The 11,837-nt window shown below is 45.8% G+C and overlaps 1 pseudogene; it reads left to right on the top strand.

Annotated features, from left to right (window-relative positions):
• Nucleotides 1–10,112: 10,112 nt before the first annotated feature.
• LOC124623441 lies at nucleotides 10,113–10,230 on the top strand (annotated as a pseudogene).
• The last annotated feature ends 1,607 nt before the right edge of the window (nucleotides 10,231–11,837 follow it).

Raw genomic sequence — 11,837 nt, forward strand, 5'->3', positions numbered from 1 at the left:
TTTATGTATCATCAAGAGCGATGTACACCAATTATGGATTAAAGTTAAGTATTCCAAGATCTTCGTACTTTATTTGCAATTCTCAAGACATTGTCATGTTCCAGACCTCACGCCAGTCTGCGTGAGCTTAAACGCGTGCCTTTCGGCTACCTCCAAGTGGCTTGGCTGTCTTGCCAAGTCACTACAAAAATCTCGTTAGTTTAAGAGTATCTCCTACATACAATGTTTCATGCCTTGCCACAGTTTAATAGTGTCTCAGTTTTGTGTTCCAGGAAAAAGTGTTTCATACTCTGACGGAAAAAGAATCCCAACACAAAGAAACAATTAATCAGGGGTAATGAAACTTCAGGAATACATTATTTATCTAGGTAAAATATTTAAGTGATTAACGCTTCAAGATAACAGGTTAATGTAAGGGCGAGAAAACCATTGGAAATTTCAAATACTGGTACAAAAATGGTTGAAATGGCTCTGAGCACTATGCTAATTAACTTCTGAGGTCATCAGTCGCCTAGAACTTAGAAATAATTAAACCCAACTAACCTAAGGACTTCACACACATCCATGCCAGAGGCAGGATTCGAACCTGCGACCATAGCGGTCGCTCGGCTCCAGACTGTAGCGCCTAGAACCGCACGGCCACTCCTGCTGGCTGCTGGTACATTAATAACTAGTGTCACTGCCAGAATTCCAAATGCAAACGTACATGCATCTGTGTCGTACAGGTTCCGCATGTCAGTTTGTGGGATGGAGTTCCGTGCCTGTTGCACGTGGTCGGTCATTGCAGGAGCAGTTAATGCCGGTTACGGGCGACGCCGGAGTTGTCATCTGACGATGAGCCATACATGCACGATTGGAGACAGATCTGGTGATCGAGTAGGCCAAGGCAACATGTCGACACTCTGCGGAGCACGTTGTGTTACAACAGCGGTATTGGGCGAGCGTTATCCTGTTGAAAAATACCCATGGAATGATGCTCATGAATGGCAGTACAGTAGGTCGAATCACCAGATTGACATATAAATTTGCAGTCAGGGCGCGTGGGATAACGAAGAGAGTGCTCCTGCTGTCATATGAATTACATCCCAGACAATAACTCCAGGTGCAGGTTCAGTGTGTATAGGATGCAAACGGGTTGGTTCCAGAGCCATCACTGGTATCGAGTCAGAACTGGCTTTCATCATATAACACAGCGGATGACAATCCACCCTTTAACGTGCCCTCGCTTGAAACCACTGAAGTCACAAATGATGGTGGTTTGCGGTCAGTGGAATACACGCTACAGGGCATCTGGCTCTGAACTGTCCTCGAAATAACTTACTTGTTCGTTATGTCACTGGTGCTAGAATTGCTGCTGCAGACGCAGTACGATGCGCCGCAACGCCAAACGGTCTTCCCTCTCGGTTGTGGCACGTGGCCATCCACAACCCTGTCTTCTTGGCCCCGTACCTTCCCCGTGACCACCGCTACCAGCAACCATGTCCAGTGGCTTCATTCCTGCCACATTTTTCTCAGATATCACGGGAGGAACATTCTGCTTGTCGTAGCTCTATTAGGTGACTTCGTTCGAACTCAGTAAGCTGTTTATATTGGTTCAAATGGCTCTGAGCACTGTGGGAATTAACTTCTAAGGTCATCAGTCCCCTAGAGCTACTTAAACCCAACTAACCTAAAGACATCACACACATCCATGCCCTTGGCAGGATTCGAATCTGCGACGGTAGCGGTCGCGTGGTTCCAGACTGTAGCGCCTAGAAGCGCTCGGCAACCCCGGCCGGCGAGCTGTCTATAATGGCATCTTCGTCGTCATAAAGCAGTCTTCACCAGCATCGACTCACTACGTCCAGTCTGAAAGGTAACGTATGCTCACGATCCTTACAGCGCGTAACTGAAGCAAACCTGATTTTTTACTCATAGTGGCGCTACTAACGGCACTCTTATGCAACTGGCGCGAAATATGAATAGACGTCGTGTTTCAGCTGTAGGAACACGTGTGCCAACTTTCGTTTATCTCGCGCAACTCCTTCTTGGTGCTGGATTTTTGTTCTGTCGCTGTATTCTACGGAAATAATAACGGAAATATCAAATTTTTGCTGCCCCTGAATGGCGCTTGACATGCCACCTGCACGCAAGGCCAAGTCACTTTAGCAGTTTTAGTGATACAGATGCTGCAGAACCAACAGGTGTTACAGTCACGGGTTGTCGCAGGTAGTTTCGATGGAGCCCGACTAATTCTTTCGCCTAGCATGCTGCCTGTGGACAGCGTAATCTGATATCGCCCAGGACACATCCAGTTGACACTGGCTGGTAGCAACGCTACGTGTGCGGGAGCACGTGTGTGTTCCGGTTCCTCGCCCGTGTCGTTGTGTGTGTGTGTGTGTGTGTGTGTGTGTGTGTGTGTGTGTGTGTCGCCCGCAGCTTCCTGTGCGGCCATCTGCGGAGCCGCCGCCGCCGGCAATCAAACAATTGAGACGCGGCGCCACCGCAGGGGTGGACAGTGCGGCCTCGCAGCCAGCGACACGCGACACACAACAAACCGGGCAGTTGGCTTCCTACCACAGCAGGCTATCTGCGCCGTGGCGTCCGAGGACGCTGCCCTGCAAAACGTGGCCCAGGTCGCTACTTCGTTGTTGTTGTGGTCTTCAGTCCAAGGACTGTCCTGAGGCTACTCTGCACGCCAGTCTGTTCTGTGCAAGCCTTTTTATCTCATCGTAAACACTCTGCCCTACAGGGGGTGGACAAAATTGTTGAAAGATCACAAACACAACACACTGTCATACCTAATACGGTGTAGGAAACCCTGATACGGAACACAGTCCGAAGAGCCGTTAAAGCCTCAGATACGCAAATAAAATATTGTCAATCATTCCAATATTGCAATTACTATGCGAATTACGCTACAGTTAATAAGGAAGCTCTAGTCAGAAGCCAAATAGAAAGCCCATTTGTGGTGTGCGTACTGTAAGACCTTCGCTACACACACCATCAGACTATTTGACTTGTCGCTCTAACGAAGTAGGCGAGTGTCAGCAATATGTCTCGTGGTCTTATCGTGGCGTGTTTATCTTCTGCCGTTAGGTCAGACGATAGAAATGCCACTTGCACGCTTAGAGTAGCAGATTGACGGTGAGCAACTTTAAACAGAACTTGATTAATTTTCACACACATTTATTAAAATAATAAAAAGCATAAAAATTACATAACTTGGTTCTGGATGCTATTTACAATTGACAATCTGAAGTTCCTTTGGTATTGGTACGTTAATCTTATTCTCAAATATATCTCTGATACTTGACAAAAGTGTCTATACATTTTACTTCATGGCTATGTACAGGAATATGATAATCTTATTAGGCGCAGACTGAAACTTGACTATAGACTGGTACACACAAATGTAGAACTTGTACAGACTGGTACAGACTAATGCAGACTGGTGCACGCTGACGCAGACAAATGCAGACTGACTAATCGGAGGTCTGTACACTCGTTATAATACCTCACGCGTTCATGTATCACTGCGCGAGTGTGATCTGCGAGGAGAAAAGGTTCTATGTTGGCAGCAATCTTATTGGCTGCATTACATATTAATACGCGGATCGGCGGAAGCAGAATTTGGTCCGTCTCTATGGCAGCGCCATCTCGTAGTGCCGAGACGGACGAGTGCTGCGCCTGCGCTGTTGTGCTTAGTGGGGCGCGCTCTAGTGGGAAAGTTGTGTACGTGCTGACTACGCGGAACTATGTACACAACACCATTACTAAATCACTTTGAAACATGCTTAATATCCAGACTCTGTAATTAGTAGGAATATTTTTTGTTTACATTGAAGCCAATAATTAGCCAAATTCTGTAATGACTACCAATGTTCACTAGAATTTACATTTACCTCAGATTCTATTCACACTGTATGCGCCGGCCGATTTGACCGAGCGGTCTAGGCACTTCAGTCTGGAACCGCGTGACCGCTACGGTCGCAGGTTCGAATCCTGCCTCGGGCTTGGATGTCTGTGGTGTCCTTAGTTTAGTTAGGTTTAAGTAGTTCTAAGTTCTAGGGGACTGATGACCTCAGATGTTAAGTCCCATAGTACAGCCATGCATTATTTCATCGAAGTTTGCAGTATAGTAGATCAGCAATGTAAACTACTTGCTACAATAATTAAAGAGAAATTATGCCATTCTTTATTACGAATGTAAACATATACAGATTTTCAGCCCTATCGATCATTTTGAACTAAGTGGCTACTATTAATTGATAGCAGCTCCACTTCATGTTAGGGAAACGAAGATTCTTATATTTCGCTTATAAATTAATCAAATGTAATTCCCATTTTTGTATGTTACCTTTCTTTATTTTTCTAAATTGTTTATTTCACAAACTATTTACACATACTCATCAGGTTCAAATGGATCTGTGCACTATGGGACTTAACATCTATGGTCATCAGTCCCCTAGAACTTAGAATTACTTAAACCTAACTAACCTAAGGACATCACACAACACCCAGTCATCACGAGGCAGAGAAAATACTCATCAGGAAATGAGGTACCTAAATTACACTCTCCAAAGTTTACCATTGTGTATCAACTTTCTTTTGTAATTTTGTCAATTTGAGTCTTAAAAAATGCCATTGATTGTTACTAAAAGTATAAATAGACGTCTAAGAGAACGGTCATTACGCCGGTTGTAGCCAGTTATTAGCGAGTCAAGATGTAGTCGGTTTGTAACACCAAATGTTCATTACTGCGCACCACCTACTCCGTAATAAAAAGAATCCATATCAACTCCTGAACTTTCATTCATGATTTCTACGATGTGGCAAAATTTCTACAGTTTGTTACAGCAACATACGCTATGCGATCAAAAGCATCCGGGCACGTAGCTGAAAATGACTTATAGGTTCGTGGAGCCCTCCATCGATAATGATGGAATTCAGTATGGTGTTGGCCCACCATTAGCCTTGATGACAGCTTCCACTTTCAATCAGGTGCTGGAAGGTGTCATAGAGAATGGCAGCCCATTCTTCACGAAGTGCTGCACTGAGAAGAGGTATCGATGTCGGTCAGTGAAGCCAGGCACTATGTCGGTGTTTCAGAACATCCCAAAGGTGTTCTGTAGGATTCAGGTCAGTACCTTGTGCAGGCCAGTCCATTACAGGGATGTTATTGTCGTGTAACCACTGCGCCACAGGCCGTGCATTATGAACGGGTGCTCGGTCGCGTTGAATGATGGAATCGCTATCCTCGAATTGTTCTTCAACAGTGGGAAGCAAGAAGGTGCTTAATATATCAATATAGACCTGTGTGGTGATAGTGCCACGCAAAGCAACAAGGGGTGCGAGCCCCCTCCAAGAAAAACACGACTACACCACAACACCACCGCCTCCCAATTTTACTGTTGGCACTACACACGCTGGCAGATGACGTTCACCGGGCATTCGCCATACCCACACCCTGCCATCGGATTGGCACATTGTGTACCGCGATTCGTCACTCCACACAACGTTTTTCCACTGTTCAGTTGCCCAATGTTCACGCTCCTTACACCAAGCGAGGCGTCGTTTGGAATTTACCGGCGTGATGTGTGGCTTATGAGCAGCCGCTCGACCATGAAATCTAAGTTTTCTCACCTAACTGTCATAGTACTTGCAGTGGATCCTGGTGCAGTTTGGAATTTCCGTGTTATGTTCTGGATAGATGTCTGCCTATTACACATTACAACTCTTTCAACTGTCGGCGGTGTCTGTCAGTCAACAGACGGCCTGTAAGCTTTTGTGCTGCACGTGGCACTTTACGTTTCCACTTCACTACCACATCGGAAACTGTGGACCTAGGGATGTTTATCACTGTGGATGTGACATGCATTCATCTGACCACTTTGGAAGTCTGTGAGTTCCACGGAGCTCCCCATTCTGCTCTCTCACGATGTGTAATGACTACTGAGGTCGCTAATATGGAGTATCTGGCAGTAGGTGGTAGCACGATGCACCTAATATGAGAAACGTATGTTTCTGTTTGTGTTCGGTTACTTTTGAGCACATAGTGTATTACGGAAAGCGGGATATGAGCAGAAAAGCAGATATGAAGATCTGAAAGATAAGTATTAAATTCAACCGCCCAATTATATCACCCAAGAACTTAATTGACATTTTCATTCTTATTAGTTTCAACTTAAATTTTCAGGACAAGCGCATTGTGTTCAGTGTCTGGTGAAGGTTTCTTCTTTTATTATTCATCTTTGGTGAGACTACTTAATGATGAGAGCTCAAAGTGAACAGTACTATTTAGCGGTCTTAGATAACAGTATTTACTCACTTTCCCATCAGTAATGTTACAAATCGTTGGCATTCACAACAGCTTCTCGTTCTCCCTGCAAAACAGTGGCAGGATTAGGTAACGATGATGTGTATAGCGACTACGCACCCCTGTCTCCAAAGTAGACCGAAAAGGTTCAATAATATTGAAATCCGGTGTCTGTGCTGGCAGGGGCAGATGCGACAATTCAACCTGGTGACCACTGTCCTGGGTGATGCGAACTGTAGGAACAGGGGTCCGGTCGTCTTGGAACGCAGCATCACCGTTGGAGAACAAACGTTGTGCCGTAGGACGGACCTGGTCAGTGAGAATCGCCATATAATCCTTGGCAGTAGTGCTACCTTGTAGGCTAACCACGGCGCCCATGGAATACCACGATAAGGCTGCTCAAGTCATCGCCGAAAACCCGTCATGTTGGGACGTCATCTTGGGACACAGACTCGTACAGTAGTTGGAAACAGTGTGCAAGTCTCATGGCTCCGGCAGCAGGTTTTCCTGTTACGGGTATCTGCATAACTGATGAGTGCTGTTAGAATTCCATCTCGCCTTGCATTTCCCAGCTTATAGAGCTGACTTCATGTTTTGGTGTTGGCAACGTTCGCGATTGGGACACTCAGCTATGCAACGACATTTGCAGCTGTCACTCTCTTATTTTTCGTTGCAATCCTTCTTAATGAGCGTTTGTCACGATCACTCACAAGGGGAGGCCACAACGTTTGGAGCGCGGATTTACTGCAAACTTCGTACACTCGTAGTACTCCATGAGGGCAACAAAATGTGTCAGCAGTAGCGCGTACTTCTCAAGTGTTACTGAAAAAATCGCAAGGTAATTTCAGTAGTCAAATACACTCCTGGAAATTGAAATAAGAACACCGTAAATTCATTGTCCCAGGAAGGGGAAACTTTATTGACACATTCCTGGGGTCAGATACATCACATGATCACACTGACAGAACCACAGGCACATAGACACAGGCAACAGAGCATGCACAATGTCGGCACTAGTACAGTGTATATCCACCTTTCGCAGCAATGCAGGCTGCTATTCTCCCATGGAGACGATCGTAGAGATGCTGGATGTAGTCCTGTGGAACGGCTTGCCATGCCATTTCCACCTGGCGCCTCAGTTGGACCAGCGTTCGTGCTGGACGTGCAGACCGCGTGAGACGACGCTTCATCCAGTCCCAAACATGCTCAATGGGGGACAGATCCGGAGATCTTACTGACCAGGGTAGTTGACTTACACCTTCTAGAGCACGTTGGGTGGCACGGGATACATGCGGACGTGCATTGTCCTGTTGGAACAGCAAGTTCCCTTGCCGGTCAAGGAATGGTAGAACGATGGGTTCGATGACGGTTTGGATGTACCGTGCACTATTCAGTGTCCCCTCCACGATCACCAGTGGTGTACAGCCAGTGTAGGAGATCGCTCCCCACACCATGATGCCGGGTGTTGGCCCTGTGTGCCTCGGTCGTATGCAGTCCTGATTGTGGCGCTCACCTGCACGGCGCCAAACACGCATACGACCATCATTGGCACCAAGGCAGAAGCGACTCTCATCGCTGAAGACGACACGTCTCCATTCGTCCCACCATTCACGCCTGTCGCGACACCACTGGAGGCGGGCTGCACGATGTTGGGGCGTGAGCGGAAGACGCCCTAACGGTGTGCGGGACCGTAGCCCAGCTTCATGGAGACGGTTGCGAATGGTCCTCGCCGATACCCCAGGAGCAAGAGTGTCCCTAATTTGCTGGGAAGTGGCGGTGCGGTCCCCTACGGCACTGCGTAGGATCCTACGGTCTTGGCGTGCATCCGTGCGTCGCTGCGGTCCGGTCCCAGGTCGACAGGCGCGTGCACCTTCCGCCGACCACTGGCGACAACATCGATGTACTGTGGAGACCTCACGCCCCACGTGTTGAGCAATTCGGCGGTACGTCCACCCGGCCTCCCGCATGCCCACTATACGCCCTCGCTCAAAGTCCGTCAACTGCACATACGGTTCACGTCCACGCTGTCGCGGCATGCTACCAGTGTTAAAGACTGCGATGGAGTTCCGTATGCCACGGCAAACTGGCTGACACTGACGGCGGCGGTGCACAAATGCTGCGCAGCTAGCGCCATTCGACGGCCAACACCGCGGTTCCTGGTGTGTCCGCTGTGCCGTGCGTGTGATCATTGCTTGTACAGCCCTCTCGCAGTGTCCGGAGCAAGTATGGTGGGTCTGACACACCGGTGTCAATGTGTTCTTTTTTCCATTTCCAGGAGTGTATATGCCTGTGCGTGGCCATTTTTACCACGAGGCTGCTGCAGCCGAGTGGTTAGCGTACAAGTCTCGTAATCATTGGGCCGCTGGATCGATTCTCGTTCGTTAGTTTTTTTATTTTCAACACAGTTATTTTCTTTGCTATTTATATTACAATTAATATAATGGGAAAAAATACGTGTAATCGGATGAACTTTTATTAAATTTACAATGTTATTTGGCATTCTACAAATTTTTATTATCACAAATAATATAATATTCATAACTATCGACTAGTAAACGACCAAACGCATAAAGTGATACTGAAAATCTATGCTTGTCCGTGATTTGAGCATTCCCTCATACCTGGAAGGAGCCCGTAGTGACTTGTTACCTCCAAGTCTATGAGCGGCACAGACGGCTTTCGAAAGATGTACAATTAATCGTCACTTTCGACATTACGAGTATGTTTCAGGATGGTATTTTTCGTAAAAAAAACATGGAAAACATAAAGTTAAACGGCACCAGCTGCATTGAATAAATTCTATGTTTCCGCGTACGCAAGGTCTTTTGAGGTTTTCCGTGGGGAAACAAACCTCGTTAACATTTTCAAAAATCTCTCTTTCACACGATAATTTGGAGGCAAACCATGCATAACGAAGCACTTCCTTAAATATCGGCGCTACTAATTGGTCATGCAGTATCGACTGTATTTTAACAGCGTCTTCACGAGAAGCAATTTCTCGTTCTCTTTCGATTAAATACGAAAAATTTTGAAGACACGGACAAGCATACATTTTCAGTATCACTTTATGCGTTTGGTCGTTTACTAGTCGATAGTAAATTCTATTATTTGTGATGATAAAAATTTGTAGACTGCCAAATAATATTTTGAATTTAATAAAAGTTCATCCGATTACACGTATTTTTCCCTTTATATCAATTGTAATATAAATAGTAAAGAAAATGACTGTGTTGAAAAAAAACTAACGAACGGGAATCGATCCAGCGAGCCAATGGTTACGGGGCTTGAACGCTAACCGGTTGGCTGCCGCCGGCTCATGATAAAAATGGCCACCCACAGGTATATATTGTTCGACCGAAATTATCTTGCGATTTTCTCAATAACGCTACTGCTTACACATTTTGTTGTCCTAATGGAGTACTACGAGTGTACGAAGTTTGCAGTAAATCCGCGCTCCAAACGTCGTGGTCTCCCCCTTGTCAGTACACACATTCGTCCGCGTTTTGACTTAAGGCACGATATTTTTTCCTGTTTCGTTTACGCGGTATAAATTTTCGCTACAGCGCTTCTTGAAACGCCAGACACATCGTCTCCCTTGGCCACCGAAGTACCCACCGTACGAGCACGAACAGTTTGACCACCCTCGACTTCACTTAGCTCCCACGTAATCCACTCACGACACTGCATAGAGCACATTTCTCAACACGACTGACAGTTGCAACGTGTAGACGACAGCGTACAGGTGGCGTTCGTGACAGTGCAACCTGCAGGTTTGGCCAGCGTCTGCATTTATGTTGAAGTATGCATTTCTTACGCCAACAGCCTTGCCGCAGTGGTAACACCGGTTCCCGTCAAATCACCGAAGTTAAGCACTGTCTGGCTGGGCTAGCACTTGGATGGGTGACCATCCAGTCTGCCGAGCGCTGTTGGCACGCGGGGTGCTCTCAGCCCTTGTGAGGGAAACCGAGGAGCTACTTGAATGAGCAGTAGCGGCTCCGGTCTCGTAAACTGACATACGACCGGGAGAGCGGTGTGCTGATCACGTACCCCTCCATATCCGCATCCAGTGACGTCTTTTGGCTGAGAATGACACTGTGGCCGGTCGGTAGCGTTGGACCTTCCAATGCATTTCTTACGCTCTTTCCATATTTTTATCCAACTCCTTCGGATCCACTTGAAACTGCTACTGTAGTCAGTCCTTTGCCTCTCTGCACAACTGTCCTCTCCCACCCCTCCCCGCCCCTCTTGAGCAGTTTCCCCCACATTTCTTGATGCCTCAGATTGCGTCCTAACGTTTTCTTAGTCAAGTTGTCTCATCATACTTTTTTCTCGCCAGTGCGTTTCTGAACTTCCTCATTAGTTACCCTACCCACCCACCTAATAGTAAGCAATATTCTGTAGCGCCACGTTTCAAGAGCTTGTATTACATCTCTGTGAACTATATGTAAAAATATCATTATAACTATTTTATGTACGACTGGTATTTTCGTAGTATACTGTACACTGAAAATTGTGTGTGATATTTAATGCGTGTGAGATTCTGCACAAGTGGAATACAAGAAAACTGTAAGTAGCTCTACATAAAGATAGATCATTAATTAAAAATTGTGTGTGCGTTAGTGTGTTGCGGTGAAGACGAGGGGACAATACAGCACATACAACCTCCAAAACATCCCAAGAAAATGGCGTAGTATACAGAAAACACAATTGAAAATGGAAATCGTTTCCCGAAACGCGTCGTGCAAAATACAATTTTTTTAAAAGACTGTGATTGGTAGCACAAAAATTATTTCGCAAGCAAACCCATCACTGTGGGAAACACTGGAAAATATGGATATTACAATGCACTTAACATCAGTTGTTCACTCCATCTACGTTGGTAATGTAATAAATATTTATCCCCTGAAACGTAAGTCTGCCTCAGTAACTATTAAGACAGGAGTCAGAGAAGGTGTCCACTTTCACTAGCTCTTTTTTTAATGTTTATATTGATGTAATCATAGAAAATTGTCTTAAAACAATAAATTTATCATTAAGAATGTAAATTTTACAACTTTTCTGTTTCCTGACGCCCATGTCAAAATGGATAACCCTGCAAATTAAATGCAAGCAACAGTACAGAAACTGACCCTTGTTGCTGCTACGTATGACATGACAACTTTCACAAGTATACTAAAATGGTGGAATTACGCGGGTTAGGAACAAAGAGGGCTAAGGTTATAATATACGGAGAAATAATTGAAGAAATAAGTGAGTTTGCAAACTTCTGGTCTCTATAAATTGACTCTATCAATGACTTTAATAAAATGGCAAAGGTAATGTAAAGGCGAACACCGGGAGGAGTTGTGTTCTAAATAGCAATTGCTTTATTCTTTTGTAACATCACAAGACAAATGCCGGCCACGGTGATCGGGCGGTTCTAGGCGCTTCAGTCCGGAACCGCGCGACTGCTACGGTCGCAGGTTCGAATCCTGCCTCGGGCATGGATGTGTGTGATGTCCTTAGCTTAATTAGGTTTAAGTAGTTCTAAGTTCTAGGG

Source organism: Schistocerca americana, chromosome 7 (assembly GCF_021461395.2).
Source record: "Schistocerca americana isolate TAMUIC-IGC-003095 chromosome 7, iqSchAmer2.1, whole genome shotgun sequence".
In the NCBI taxonomy this organism is placed as follows: domain Eukaryota; kingdom Metazoa; phylum Arthropoda; class Insecta; order Orthoptera; family Acrididae; genus Schistocerca; species Schistocerca americana.